General features: G+C 39.7%; 1 protein-coding gene and 1 long non-coding RNA gene across 5 annotated transcripts in view; one reads left to right on the top strand and one right to left on the bottom strand.

The window, feature by feature from the left end:
* Window positions 1–15,588, top strand: part of Slc25a21 (solute carrier family 25 member 21) — a 499,458-nt gene that overhangs the window by 367,574 nt on the left and 116,296 nt on the right. The gene's annotated exons all lie outside the window — the stretch shown is intronic.
* On the bottom strand, window positions 1,658–15,541 carry LOC108351240 (uncharacterized). Of its 3 annotated transcripts, none has more exons than XR_005505971.2 (3): window positions 11,157–15,537; window positions 8,231–8,589; window positions 1,658–1,981 (listed from the first exon to the last, which is right to left on the bottom strand). It is a non-coding gene; the product is annotated as an uncharacterized LOC108351240 (long non-coding RNA). The 3 variants fall into 3 exon arrangements; XR_005505972.2 differs by lacking the exon at window positions 11,157–15,537 and adding an exon at window positions 10,419–10,906; XR_001838434.3 differs by lacking the exon at window positions 1,658–1,981 and adding an exon at window positions 5,465–5,933 and having other exon boundaries at window positions 11,157–15,541.

The raw sequence follows: 15,588 nt of genomic DNA, 5'->3' as shown, positions 1-15,588 counted from the left end.
CTGTTCTCTCTTCTGCAGTTTGCCATAATCTTTGGAGGAGAGTTGCATTAGATGTCCCATTTAGAACTAAGCACTCACAGAGCACTTATTCTCAGAACATTTAGCAGTTAAAGGTTGTTTTGCTTCTCACTGCAAAGAGAAGCTTCTCTGGCTCTGGTTATGGACAGCACTAATCTATCTATGTAGATAGAAGTATTTATAAGGCAGCTTGAGAGTAGGTCCACATTGCAAGACAACAGCAGTAGGTTCCCCTCTTAGAGTCTATGACCTCCTGAGCCTTTAATGTTTTCATTGGTCCATGTGATTGGCAGCCACTAAGATGATCTCAGTGACCATCGTGTGCTTGTATTCTCAGCTCTGTATATCCTTTCCTTTGAGCATGGACTGGAATTATTCAGTCTTTTCTAATAAAACAAAATGGAAGAAGTAATGAAATACCACATCCAGGGTAAGTGGTAAGGGAAGTGGCTTCCATATTGAGGGATCCCTTCTTAGGCTGTTTGTTCTTGGGCTTTTGATTTTTCATTGCTTTGTTATAGCTGCCCTAGTAAGAAGGTCATGAGCCTAGAAACCATGAATGGCTCCAGCTATTAAGCAATGAGGAAAGGAAGCCCTCCCTCCTACAAGAGAACATGAATGACCTTGGAAATGAGTCTTCCAGAATCCTTTAGATAATCTGGTTTACAACCAATGTGAGTGTCATCTTATGATGACACTGAATAAGAGACAGTGAACCTTCTTCTTGACTCTTGAACTACAGAAATTATGATGGCAATGCTTTGCAGTTAAATGTTGGGAGAAGTTTGTTGCATAGACTATTCTACTGGTGCAATATATAAAAACAAATCAAAAGCCTTGAGCAATGTGTTTATGAACCCTCTATAGCTTGTTTGATGTTGTTAAGTTATGTCACCAAGTGACACACACGCATATCAGATTATAGGTTTTCCAACAAGAATGTCAAGCCTTTTGTTATGGCTGTCAATATGGGTCATAACCTTGTTTTTTTAATTTCCTTTATTAAGGCATTTTTATTGATTATTTAAGAATTTCATATACTGTACTTTGATTGTATTCATCTCCTCCCCAGCTCCCCCATCAACCCTCTCTGACCTCATCTTCCTACCCACCCAACTTCAAGAGTTTTTTTCTTCTTCGTTTTTCTTTAACCCATCAAGATTAATTTGTGTTGTCCAGTTACTCTTGGTGTGGAGCCTGCCCTACAGTGTGGTCAATCTACGAGGGGTCATATCTTTAAACAAAACTGACACTATATCTCCTAGCAGCTATCAAATGTCAATAGTACCTCAGCTAGCTGTGGGAGTCTATGCGGACTCCCACCATTCATGTTGGGAGTTGTGGCTTGAACTTGCACAGATCATGTGCATACTGTCACAAATGCCATAAACTGCCCTGTTTTGTCTAGAAAACATTGCTTTTTAAAGTAAATTATTTCTGGCTCTTAACACTCTTTCTGCCCCCCCCTACTAATATCCCTGACCCTTAGGTGGTAGAAAGGTGTGATATACACCAACAGATTAAGTACTCCATTTTTTTCCTCTGCACAATGACTAGTAGAGGGTCTCTGGGTTACTCACCATCTGTTAAAAGAAGATTCTCCGAAAAGAGCTGAGAGGCATAATAATACATGCGTGGGTATAGTAATAAGTTATTAGGAGTTGTTTTAATAGTGTACCCATTTAGCAGAAAATATTTAGTTCTTCCCTTAGGGGCTATTACCAATCAACCTACAGGTTCTTGACCTCATTCCCAATGCCTGGGGTAGGTTCCATCTCATGGAGTGGGCAGGCCTTAGATGTAATTAGAGACTAGTTGGTTACATTAATCACATTCTTGCCATTGTTGCACAAGTGCTCATGTCTTCTCAGATCAGCCATTGTTGTAGCTTGCAGGGCTCACAGCTGGGTGAAACTGATGATTACATTATTCCTCTCTGGTAGTGAGCATGGAACACCAGGCACTAGGGAAACAAGACAAGAGGAAAGACGCTCGTGATTCTCGGCCAGCAGGTGCCTTTTCCCCATCCGCCTTCAATACCTATCTTTCTATCCTGCTTCAATTAACCTTTTGAGACTTCAAATTTTAATCTGAATAGTTTATGATTGCCAAGGATTTATTTTATGAAGTTTTCATTCTTAAAAGGGAATAAAATCTACCATCAAGGAATTGAAAGTCTCAACATTCTTTATCTAAGTGAGGAGGACACAGGAAGGACCAAGCTTGGAGCTCTGTCTGGGGGGATCTTCTTGGTTAGGAATCTAGAAGAAACAATGTCACTGTGTGAAACATCATACTGCATAAACACTGAAGTGTAGAGTTCACTGCTATGCCTACACTAAAACCAGAACTGAAAGAGAAACCCACTTTGATTTATGACTTTCTATATTCTGATGACTGATGAAACTTTATGAAACTGTTTCCACATTGGAACATGGAATTTGGGTAAACTAAATCTGTGTTCTTGAGCATAGTCTTTCAAATACGGCTCAAAAATGAAATATCTCTTATTCCCTTAAAAGAAAGGGGTAGAGAAGAGACCTTTTCTACCTGAGGTACCTGAGGACTTATGGTGTTAATAAATCCTCAAAATATAGAGAACAATCTGACATAGGTTTAGCTTAGGTAGGAAACGTTTAGAGGAGTGAAGACCAACACTGCCTAAGTTGTCAAGAGCATGAACACAGCATTCATTTCACCTTGATCAAGGTGACAGCCCCTGTGTTGCCCTTAAAGTTTTGTAGAATGGTTGTCCTCATCATCTTAACTTTGAAATGTAAGAGTGGGACCTCTGCACTAGAGAGATGGCCCTTCACATCAGGCTCTTGCTGCCATGCCTGACCTCTTAACTTTGGTCCCTTAGGCCCACAGTAGAAGGTGAGAACCAACTGACTCCCACAAGTTATCCTCTGACCTTCATATGCACATATATGCATAATAAATTAATTTATGTGTTTTTAGAGAGTAAGACCTCTTGGGCTGTAAAAATAAAATAGCCTTTTGATGGTGATACATTGAGAATCAATGCCAGACAGATGCCATTCACCTTGAATCCCAGCACTTGGGAGGCATAGGCCAGCCTGGTCTATAGAGTGAGTTCTACACAGCTAGATCTATATAGAAAAACATTTTCTCAAAAACAAAACAAATCAAGACAAAAAACCAAAAAGAAGAAGAAGAGGCAGAGGAGGAGGAGGAAGAGGAAGAGGAAGAAGAAAAGAAGGAGAAGGAGAAGGAGAAGAAGAAGGAGAAGGAGAAGGGGGAGAAAATTAATGCCACATTTTCGTTATTCCTCTTTGATGTTGTCTGTCACCATTCAAAGTGGAAATAAGGTTAAATATTCATAACCATATATATATATATATATATACATATATATATATATATAGTCTGGTCATATTCATATAGCAAATAGAATCAAATCTAAACAAATATTAAGACATTGCCATGACTGTCATGGTGTCATTACAACCATGATAATTTGCCATATCAACTTTTAACCATCTTAGAAAGAGAGTACTATTTAATGTTGTCCAGATACTTGGAGATGAATGCCAGTTTTGGGTGCACAGCTTTTTTAATTCATGGGATCTAACTTTGGCAGGTGATGGTGGAGGATCTCAACAGGGAATCTAGGAAGTTCCAAGTGAAGTGCACAATGGTACATTTCTATTGCTTTATATTTTCCAGTCCTCACTCTCATTTTCTTTATGACATTTCCACCATCAGAGAGTGTGATTATTTTTAATATAAATGGGAAAAAGGTCAAATAATCAATATGAGAGGTAGACAATAGAATATTCAAATTTTGGAATCATCTGTCAGGATCTGTGTGTGTGTGTGTGTGTGTGTGTGTGTGTGTGTGTGTAATGTATACTGATGCATGTGTGAGTACATTATATGTAGAAGACAGATAATAACCTTGGATTGCGGTTATTGGGCACTTGTTCACCTTGTTTTGAAACCAGTGACACACTCTCTGCTCCGGAACACTGCGTGTAGGGTAGACTGGCAGGCCAATGAGCCCCAGGGATCCTCCTCTTTCTGCCTCTCCTGCTCTGGGATTGCAAGAACACACACCACTTCTGGCATTTTTGTGTAGGTTCTGGGAGCTAAGCATAGATCCTCCTGTTTGTTCGGCAGGAACACTATGAAACGAAACAAGTCCCCAGCCCCAGGCATGGACTTCTTAATGTCATTTTTATTGTGGTAAACTACATGTGACAGAAAAGTTATCATTTTAGTTATTTTTAAAACATATAACTTGGTGGCAATAAGCATTTTCACAATGGTAAAGCTGCCTACCTCTAGACCCATGAATTTTGCCAGACTGAAACTGTACCCATTAATCAATAATTCCCCATTTGTCCCATTCCTTCTCATAGCCCTCCTCCAGCCTCCACTTTACTTTGAGTCTTCTTTATAGTTTGCATAATATAACTATTATACTTTGTAAAGTGTTTGTCCTTTCATGGTCTCTTAGCATAAGCGCTTCAGTGTTTGTCTATCTTGTAGCATGGGTCAGAATTTCACTCCTTTTTAAGTCTTGTCATAAGTTGATGCTGCACTTTTTTCTACCCGTTCATACCCAGTGTCAATGTATATACAATGTACATTTGTGTGTTTCCACCTCTGAGCTATTATAAATGTTACATCATTGGTATAGAAATCTGCCAAGACCTCTTTCAGTTCTTTGGGGACTGTAACTGTGAGTGGAATGACCAGATCACATAATCCTATGTGTAACTAATACTTTTTTTTTAAATTATAATACATATTTTCAAGAACATGGGGAGTTATGAATTTTCAACAGAGATTCAAAAACTGTAAATAAATAGATCAAAACAAAGAAGTTTCCCATAGAAATTCAATCAGCAAATGTTCATGTAGCATGGTATATTAACATTCGGTTTGCTAATCATTAGGATCTTGAATATCAGACAAGACACTGTATATAGGAATATCAGACAACATATAGTATATGGTAGCAGCTAAGCAGCACTTCACTTAGTTGATTATACAGTTACAAGAGTTATAATAATTCATATGCTTTTATGATAAATCATAATGTTTTATAAATACTAATTTCAAGATACTAAAACAGTATTACTAGCTTGCCAGGTACCAGGCACCTTGCTAGGTGCTTTGTATACACCAATTCATGTTGTCATAGCGACATCCTTCTTGGTGAGGAACTGTAATTCTTTCCATTCGATTTTCGAGTCAATCAAAGTCAAAACATTATGTAACTTTTGCAATTACTCTTAGTTTGCAGCATTTAAACTCAGGTGATTCGGGTCCAGATATTTAGTGGTATTATTTTTAAAGACACGCTTTTAAAAGCAAGTAAACTATAATTTTTTAGCTAAATAGTTGGTTGTCATGCTTAGAAAATAAGTGGAAATTGGGGAAATCAAATTTCTCTGTGACATCTTCCAAAGTATTTACCACACCTTACAATGTGACCATTTCCCTTTCTTTTCTCTTCTCTTCTTTTCTTTTCTTTCTTCCCTTCTTTCTTTATTTTTTTAACTGCTCCCTTCAGCATGATAAGGACACTACTGAATATATTTTGGCATGGGCTTGGTTATGCATGTCTGACACGTGAAAAACACCACCATGCTGAACAGAGTGTCCTGTCTTTCTCCTTAAAGCCTCCATTGCTCAGGGCCACTAGATACAAGCCATGGGCTTAAACTTGAGACTCTCATTTCCTCCTCTCATGTTTGTGGGTCTCAATCTCAGAAGGCTGACATTTTACCTTTCCTCCACCCCTGTCCCCACTCCTTCCTCTACACCGTCACCTGTCTTAGGAGCTTAATCTCTTTCCTATACCTTCTCAGAACATGATGCTTTTGATGGCAGCCATCTCCAGGGATGGGACATTCCTTGGGGAAATCCACTTTCTTTCAGCCCTGGCAGGGAAAACCATACAGTGGTTACAAGAACAAAGGGGGTATTCATCCAACCCGAAGATTCTCAATATTTTTGCCTTCAGCTTTCTTTTTTTCTGAACCCCTTGTTCACCCAGGTTATACTCCTAAGTAACCCAACTCCTATTTTCATCTTATCTTGGATCTTGTAAGTCTCTCTCTCTCTCTTTCTCTCTCTCTCTCTCTCTCTCTCTCTCTCTCTCTGTGTGTGTGTGTGTGTGTGTGTGTGTGCGTGTGTCTGTCTGTCTGTCTGTCTCTGACTCTGTCTATGTCTCTGTATCTCTCTCAAAACAAGCCACTCATTTCATAGGAATGGTTAAAATGAACAGTGAACAGTTCTTTTGTGATTTTGGACAATCATTATTATGACGCCCTTAATTATTTTTTCTGTATAATATCCAATTTAATGAGTACAAATCCTGAGAATGAGGATACAGGGGATAAAGGACAAACAGTGTAATTTTATGTAAAAGTAGACAGTGGCAGCTGTTCTACACGTGAGAACTTTCCTTACCAGCCTCACAATACCCATCAAATAGCAAGGAGCCTCCCATGTAGACTCTGTCCTCTATGAGGCAGTGCACCCACGCAAGAAACAGAGTACACTAGCCTTTGAAATGCCTGGCTCTGCAGTAAAATGATGGTTCAACAAAAATAACTGTTTCAATTCCGTGAAATAAAATAATCTGTTAATTTTCTGTAAGGCATTCCAAAGGTGGGAGCTTCAGCCCTTGGAAAACACAAACCAATACCTTATATCCTTTCACACTGTCAGGACCATTCTGGATTGTAGGGAGGAAGAAAAAAAAGACAGCAAAATTAGGAAGGGACTTTCCAGACAGAAACAAACTGCCCCCGTGGGAAATAAAGATCTTCAAAGTGTTCCTCTCATTGAACTTGTCTCTCTTCCCTCAACAAATGGACACATCAGACATAAAACTTAATTGAGAGAAACTAAAATCAGGGTCTGGCTTACCTGAACAGGGCAGGTTATAGCATCCCATCACAGCAACACCAGGGTGCTAACAACACACTGACGACCTTATATTGCTTGATATGGAACTTGTAATCACCACTTACTACCTAGACCACCATTTATTTAGAATTTCAACAGCTGCCCATTACACTCTGCCGGGTGACTCCACATCCACGTTTCTTTTCCTGTGTTTGCTTTAACTTAAGAGTCAGCACTCATATTGACAGTGCTTTGACAGCGAAGGGAAAGCCACCAGGAGTGTATCTGTTTATTGAGGACTGACAGCTTTATAGCGAACATAAAAATAATCTAATGTTTATTGGGGCAAATGTTTGGGCTGAGGATTATGCACGACTACTGAACAGAACAAACCCTTTCAGACTATTCAGACTTCTCAAATAAGGTTTGTGATCTCCCACATAAAAAAACCGCTTTGTGCTGATTTCCCTAATTCTCTCCCCTTCTTTGCACCCACTACCTTTCTCTTCTGCTATGCTTCACAAATTACATTACAAGAGGGGTCTTGACGCAAATAAATTATGAGGTAAAAAAGAGAGAGATGTGAATTTCAGAGACTCGTTGCTATCAGCCTCCATGGTCCAGGCACTGTTCCCGAGAACACTGAAAGCAAAGGGAAGATGTCATCAGACGCTGTCCCTGCTCCTGGCATATGTCACTTGTGGATAATAAGAGCCTTGACCCTCTATTGTTGTTTTGACTTGTTGTTTTTATGTCTTATTCATTGCAGGGAGTAGAAAGCAGAATTATTTGAAGCTGTTCTAAAACTCACTTAGGACTGTTGAAAAAATATGAATCCTGTTTCGTCTTCTGCCAAGTATCAATACTAGAGTACAGTTTTAATTTTAATGAGCCATTTGACTTTAGATGCTTTGCTGTTTTCCTGTAGGTGGAAAGGTTTCTGTGTGAAATGATCTATTAGATCCTAAGGTTAATTACTATATTGTTATGTCGGCGATGGTTACCTTCATTTGAACTGTTATAATTATCCTTACACTCTCTTTCCTTCTAAAAGAAAAAATGAAAAATATATATTCATCCAGTACACCCTAGTGAGAATCAGGCGAGCAATCACTCCCCCCTTTGCCACATCCCCTTCCTCAAGCCCTCTCCGGATGCTGCTTACTGTCAAATAAGGTACGGCAGAGAAACATGAGACAACAGGCGCACAGGAGTGGCTGTAGAGCTAGAAATAGAAAGCAGGTTTCCCAGCAGAGCCGACCCCGTGTGGCTGCTGAAGAAAGAGCCCGAAACATTTTCCCGTCTACCCCCTGGCGAAACTTACACGTGAGCATTCAGGGTTCAGGTACTTCAGTTGCATCTCAGGAATTAAATGTCCCCATGGCTGTGGGTAGGTTGCTGTGTGTCTACATGCAAACCAGTGAGGAGAATCTAAATATGTTAGGATCTTGCAACAGCCGCATTGTGTCTTTCCGAGGCCTTTTGTACTAGGTGAGTCCCTAAAGCAGAGTGTCTCTTCATGGCAAGGGAATAGCGATCTATCCACAGGTCAGGACTTCATCGCTCCAATGCTGCTGTCCTTGGAGCCTGACAGAAGGTCTGGATTGTACATGGAATCCTGCAGATTATTTGGTAGATTAAACTGTATTACAGTGGTGATGCTGTTTAACTCTAGATTTGGTCCTGAAAAAGAAAAGAGGAAAATTATATACTAATTTTTATTTACAAAGTAGAACAAGTAGTACATTCTTTAGTAGGTGAAACATATTCTTGAATCTTTTCTGCCTCAGGCCACAGTAGTGATAACATTTTAACAAATCGACTGCCTTGACAGGAAGGAATTACTAATTAGGCGGCAATTAGGAGTACCTGGGGTTTTCTTTTGTTCCCATGAAGTCAGTTTGTTGATTCTTGGCTGACTCAGAAGCCTATGTTGCTGTCTCTTCATGAGGACTGCACCTTCTCTCTCGTGCAGATGTCATATTTACAACACTCCCTACGACTACCACAGTGTGAACATTTAGAGTGCAAGTAGCTTCAGCTGAGTTCGAACCTCCCCTGTCCCCAGCTCATCTGTGTGAACCACCTCTTGCTTTCAGACACAGCTCAAGGTACTGATGTAGTTTTCAGTTCCCCTCTGAAGGCTTGATCCCCAGTTCCTGCTTTGGGTTGGTGACAGTCAGCTGAACAAACTGTCACCTTCTGCAAGTCATCCTGGCAACAAGGACTAATAGTCCTTAGTAGGACTTAGTGAAAGACACAAGGATTTGACACAGAGTTCCACCGTCCATCTCAGATCCATACTGGTCCCAGTTTCAGCAATAAATGTCCTTAGCTTGGAGCTTCTGTGATTAGGAAACTTAGAGGTTTTACCGAACTTGTTACAAATCCACCCTTTCTTTAAAACCAAACAAAAATATTCAAGTACAAGTGATCACAATTTTACTTTACACTTTCTGTAGGATACATAGAACTTTGTTAGAATCTGTGAAGCTCTCAGATTTGTCATGCACAGGCATACAGTGCTCTTACCTCAGGGTGCTGGTTTTGAAGTTGAATCAAGTAGTGTAAGAAGACTGCGCCCTGGACAACGTTCTACTCATTTTAGGTTGGTCTACAGACTGACCCGACTGTATGGATCACTATGTTTAGGACCCTTATGATCTCAGGAACAAGGTTATAATTGTGCTAAAGCCATATACTTCTCGGCAGCACTTAAAACTATATGGTGATTTCTAATCCCCATTACAAAAAGACCAATATAAAATTATTTTAAAAATCTGCATCTCTAAGATTATCATATAGTCTTGTTAGAGTGACCTAGAACATTTCTCATTTCTCTATCGTTGACGGAGTCACAATAACTGAAATTTTTCACCAGGATTCCCAAGTGGCACAAAATAAGACAGAGTGCATGACGAAAACAAATGAAGTGCATTCAGAAATGCACACTGAAGTAAACTTTGAATGTATAATTGTATATGGCTGATTTTCAGTCAGTTTCACATATGTACTGAGTGACTAACAGAGCCAACTTTTAATTTTAGTTTTTATTCCTTAGGCATGACTCTCATTTTTTTTCTAGAGTCTTTATAACACTGTCAGTAACAACTTTGCAGCTAAATTTTTGACTCATTGCATAATTATATTTTCTAATCTTGTTTTAATCTGGGGAAAGCATATGACATAATAGGGTTGAATGCTAATTAAGACTTACAGAAATTGACTTATTAAAAGTTATTATAAAATGAGAAGTAATTTTTCTCTTTTATTGTTTTAAGGAAATAAAAGTACCCTTGCAGAGAAATGAAAAACTGAACTTGCTAACTAGCAAATGCTGTATTACTTATTTCTACTCCTCTGTTAATGTTCCATGCACATGTTCTTGACTGTATGTGGTCATTGTCCACAGTGTACCTCATAGACTTTACACACACACACACACACACACACACACACACACACATTTTATTCTTTACTAATTGAGTACTTCTTCCCTATTAACCACTTACTTTCCTTGGAGCTTTTGAGTTTATATCATATTCTATTTTTAAGTCTGTTTCCTTTTCATTACTCAATAGGTTAAATGTGTCTCACAACCTTCTTTCCTTTGCTGCTTCTTGCCAGAAGTTTTTTCGACATCTTTACTGATCGTCACAATGAACACTTTGACTCTGTGTCTCTTAAAGGCATGTGTGAGTGGATGAAACTCTACTGTATACATAGAGCCAAGCCAAAACTTGCCATTCGAAAGATAAAGCCAGAAAGGAATAAAGGCCATGTGTCAATACAGAGGACAAGACTGACTGCAGCTATTCTCCCCTTGCATGGTGTTTATACGTGTTTCCATGGAAACTGCACGTGGATTTCTGAGGATTGAATTTGACCCTGGGGATGTACACAAGTAACTTTAGAACATTTGCTCCATTAACGTGGGGCTCATCATCCACTTAGGCTTGTCTTTCTGGACTCCTAACTGCAGATAACACACAGTGCATGAGACTACCACGCTCTTCACGCTGGGGAGGAGGAGGGGGTACTTGGGGGAGGGGTATATGAGCGAAGGATTATGGGAAGCTTCCATTCCTCACTGAGGCAGCAGAGTGCTTCGCTTCCTAAATCGTACTTCCTTACTATGCAGGCCTGTGAACCCTCTGTGTATTCTGTTTATATTTTCTGCTTAGAGACATTTCCAAAAACAAAAGCGCTTGCCCATCTGTGTCTTCTTTTCCCTCCTACATACATCCTACCTTTCTTTTCTTTCAACCAATAGCTGACTTAGAGATTTCTTGTTGTACAGGAATCTGTTGCAAGCACCTTTCCATGCTGAGTCATCTCACTGCACCGAAGTTGATATTTTTGATTTCCTTAGATCAGAAGGACAGAAGTAATGGGCAATTATGTCATCATTTTAGAACGTGAGGGGCCTAGAGGAAGGCAAGCCTTGTGGTGGTGTGCGGAGCGGGAAGACGCATTTTAGTGAGGAAGAAAGGACGCAGAAAAGCAGCAGTGGGCACTTTGAACTGATGAGTTAAACGCTAGAGTTTTAAAGACCAAAAATCCATGGAAGAAATGTGGAAGTGAAGTTTTAAGTGTGTGTACGTTGCCACTTCATGCCAGGGACTTCCAGGGAGCTGCTCGTTGAATGGCGTTCCGTGCCACCATCATTTTTGACAGATTGGACATTTCACGGTTTATTAGCACATTGACTGACTACAAACTGATTTTTCTATTTATTTAATACTTGTCCAGCAGTTTGACAGGGGAGAGGTGTGCTGTGGCTCGTGATAGTGGGTTTCGATGTGGTCTGCCTCCCCTTAACAGGAAACAGTAGGCACTGGGTGTGCAGAATTCAGGTTCTCGGCCATCAGAAAAATGCTGCTAGAAGCATGGCTTTCCTGGCCTCTTAGAGTCTCCCTCGATGGGATCATGTTTGGGTAGAGATTTCATTACATGTGACTTCCCTTCCTTCCAGGTCTGTCTTCTAGAGTGTAGACTATTACCCTACTCTGTCCTTCTCAGGACTAGAATGCTACTGACAAAATTGTAAGTTCTTCAGCCATATGCTTTTGAGAGGTCTGTTGATGGCCAAAATATAACAGAGGAGAGAGAGAGAGAGAGAGAGAGAGAGAGAGAGAGAGAGAGAGAGAGAGAGAGAACACTTATCTAGTTACATTAAAAGACTTTTATTCTGTTGCAAAAAAATAGACAAAATGTAATTGCCTTTTAGGACTTTTGATTAAAGCATAGCATAAAACAGGGGTGTGCAGTTCAATGAGTTTTCACAAGTTGAAGACTGTGAATGAGCTCTCACACCAAGACAGACTGACAGACTGCAGCTCCCTCAGGCCTCCGATGTCTCCTTCCAATCCCTTCTCTGCCCCACCCCCACAAAAGGTAAGGGCCATCCCATGGTGACTCTTTTTAGTTTTCAAATATGCCATAGTTTTCTTGCCAGGTTTATTGGCCAATGTTTTGTGGGAAAGCAAAGGGGGTGGCTAATCCCCTATAGCTGGCTTCTTTGCATTGTGGGATTTCCCTAGCTGTTAATTATTAACTTTTCCCTAAAATAAAACTTGCATTGTGTGTGGAGAAAAGCTCTGTGAGCGCAGTGCATGTGATATAAATCACTTTTATGTCTGTGAAACAGCTGAGTTTACATTTTTATTACATTGTTTGAAAAAGTATCTTTTCATCTGGAAAGAATCAGTTTAAAATGTGATTGTCAACACACACACTCACACACACACAACACACACACACACACACACACACACACAGTTTTATGTTTAAAATGGCTGCCAGTTGAGCTCAGAACTATTATGAGATTTTTGTGAGTAAATACTAATAGCTAAAACAAGCTTTCACTGAGGCTTTCCAAAGAATGCATTCCTTTTAAAAGCAGATAAGATGGGTTTTCGTTTACATGGAGGAAGTAAGTAGCTGATAGGTGAGCTTATTCCCATAAAGAGCTCCTTGCTTCCCTGAGAAGGGTGATGTAACCATATGAAGTCCAAGGTAAAGCAGTGTCTGTTTATATAAAGTGTTGCCTAAACTGAGTAATTTACTTTGAAAGGGTTGTGTATTTTGTTCCTAATTAACTAGTAGTGCATAATTTTACTCTGAAAAGTTTTTTATTTAATTCTGAAAAAAATAACCCAGCTGTAAATACACTATAGTTCTTGTATTTTACTACAGTTCTTGTATTTTAGCCATTCTGGTTAGCTCTCTGTTAGGCCCACTAATTACATGAGATTTACCTCGAATGATAAGATAGAAAATGTAAGAAGAGATCCTTGGATGCTATTTCTTGCTGCATTTGGGTTTAAACTTTACTAGTAAATGACAGTTGGCATTTTCATTGGCACTGGAGGATGTCAAGGAGACTGAGCTCACATCTCTCTGTGCACAAAGGTGTGCGATTTTATACTAGATCAGCTCTGCCTGTTTTGCAGTTTTAATTTTTGAAGCACGGAGTAGTCATCAGCACATGCCTATGGACATCTTAAACCAGATTTTGAAGCTGTGGATTTTTTTTAACAGAGGATTAATTTAGGCTCAAACGTGTCACAAGCTATTTGGAGACCAAAATCTCTCCATGATCCATAACCGAGTAAACTGTAAAAATGATCTAACTACAACCGGAGCAGACCGCATCCTATCTGTCCAAAATGAGTTTTGGTTCAAAAGGACCCTGTGCATGTGATGCTAAATCCATGATCCTTCTTACATGCTAAAATGGAATGAACTCACCATTCCACGTGTGACATGGCAGGAGTAAATGTATGGCCACTTGGAAGGCCATGGTGGGGGTAATGTGGGAAACTTACAGATTTAAACGGAACATAAGGCACCCACCCTCAAAGCTTGGACTAAAGTCACTGAGGTTTTTGCACAAGTTTGAGCCTTGATGCTGATAACCTATTCGGTTTGAGTGTTTCCTTTGAGCAAGTTATACCTTCTATTCTGTCTGTCACCCAAAATGAACTTGTACACAGAGGTGTCCTCACACTTCGACAAAGAGACTTTACCCAGAGCATCCCCCATTCTTTCAGCTGTCCATTTAGTTTGAGTTACAACCATTTAAGTGCTTTTCAATGTGCTCTAAGCAGGAGCGGACAAACTCTACATAGGCAAAGCCTTTTCCCCTGCCTCTCTCCGCGTTTTATGTTTTTTTTTTAAAGCATTTTTCTTCCCCTCCTCTCCTGTGTACAGATGTGTTTGTGGTGGATGTTAATGTTAATGGACATGGTGGATGCTGCTGGTGTCCACCCAGGAGGCTGAAAGGACTGAAATTTCAAAAAAGGACTATGAAAATGAAACCATAATCGCTACTTTAAATATGTCTAACTGCCATTGATTTTCTGGAAAAGAAGTGTCAGACTCCTTCTTGCTTTGATCCATGTCTGTTTTCCCCTGAAGATATATGCTTTTGTTCTCTCAGAAAAAAAAAAGAAAGAAAAAAGAAAGAAAGAAAGAAAAGAAAAAGAAAAAAATCACAACTATGAAACATTTGAAGAAAAACCAGATTTTCTGTGGCCGACTTGAAACTTCAGTGATTACTCGTTGAATTGCTTTCATTTATAAGAAATTGTCACAATAATGTCGGTTATTAACATTAGCTCCAAGTAATTCAGCTACCTTTAAAGCTTTTTTATTTCTGCCATAAATAGTGTTTTTATTTCTCTTATAAATTTAATATTTATATGTATTGTACTTATCAGCTCATAAATGAAATTAAGTAGACAATGTTAACATTCAGTAAATATTAATATATCATTGAAATAAGACCCGTGAACAAGAAAAATAAGTAATTATTTTTCTGGGAAATCTGTAGATATTTAGTCAAGACAATAAAAATGAGCAAAAACATATCTCCAAAGTTTTTAGTTTCACCTAGAATTTATTAATTTGACAAGTCCCCTAAGCCTTAACCACCCACCCTCCAACTGTTGGAAAGGCGATATTCTCTAGGTCAGCAGAATAACTAGAGAAAAAAACATGACTTACATTTCTTGAAGGACCAAACCAGTAAGACAAGTTTAGTTCCCTGGGCTATGAGGTCCTCTCAGAAGAGGAAGGGGGTGAGCAGCCCCAAAGCTTTTCTTCAGTATCAACAGAACCCATCCCTACCAGGACATCAAACAGACGGGTATTCCCCAGTTAGCTGTGAAAAGAAGAAGGTAAAGGCTAAATACTTTACAGTCTTACTAAAGTCTTCAGCGCAGATTGGAGGCGCGAGGCTGTTGTGCTTATCCGTGATTCAAGGCAGCCTGGTCCTTGGGTTCCAGAGAGCCAAAGAGGGATGAGCTGTGAGAGTCAGCATCCCCTCTCCCTGCTGGGCTGTAGGCCACTCTTTGCTGAAAATTCTTGGCAGTGGCAGCAGTTTGCAGCTTTAGATAAGAGCTTCAGGTAATGCCCTCCATCAGACCCTTGATGACAGACTGTGGAGAGCAAGTTTTCTCAGGTGCTCTGCCTGCTCACTAATCCTTCAGTGCCGGCTCCTCCAGCAAGTGAGAGGGACCCATCGGTAATGGACATCAGCCATTAAGCTCCTAGTATTTGTCATTTATCAGGTTACCGCTTTGTTGCTCTCAAGTGATGAATGGGCGCTGTTATGCCTTAAGAAAATAGAGCAATGCTATAAATATGCCCAGGCTTAGAAGAGCAGCCGCTTTACTT

The sequence above is a fragment of the Rattus norvegicus genome, chromosome 6, assembly GCF_036323735.1.
Source record: "Rattus norvegicus strain BN/NHsdMcwi chromosome 6, GRCr8, whole genome shotgun sequence".
In the NCBI taxonomy this organism is placed as follows: domain Eukaryota; kingdom Metazoa; phylum Chordata; class Mammalia; order Rodentia; family Muridae; genus Rattus; species Rattus norvegicus.
The sequence above is the reverse complement of the archived record's forward strand: the minus strand, read 5'-3'. Positions and strand labels throughout refer to the sequence as shown.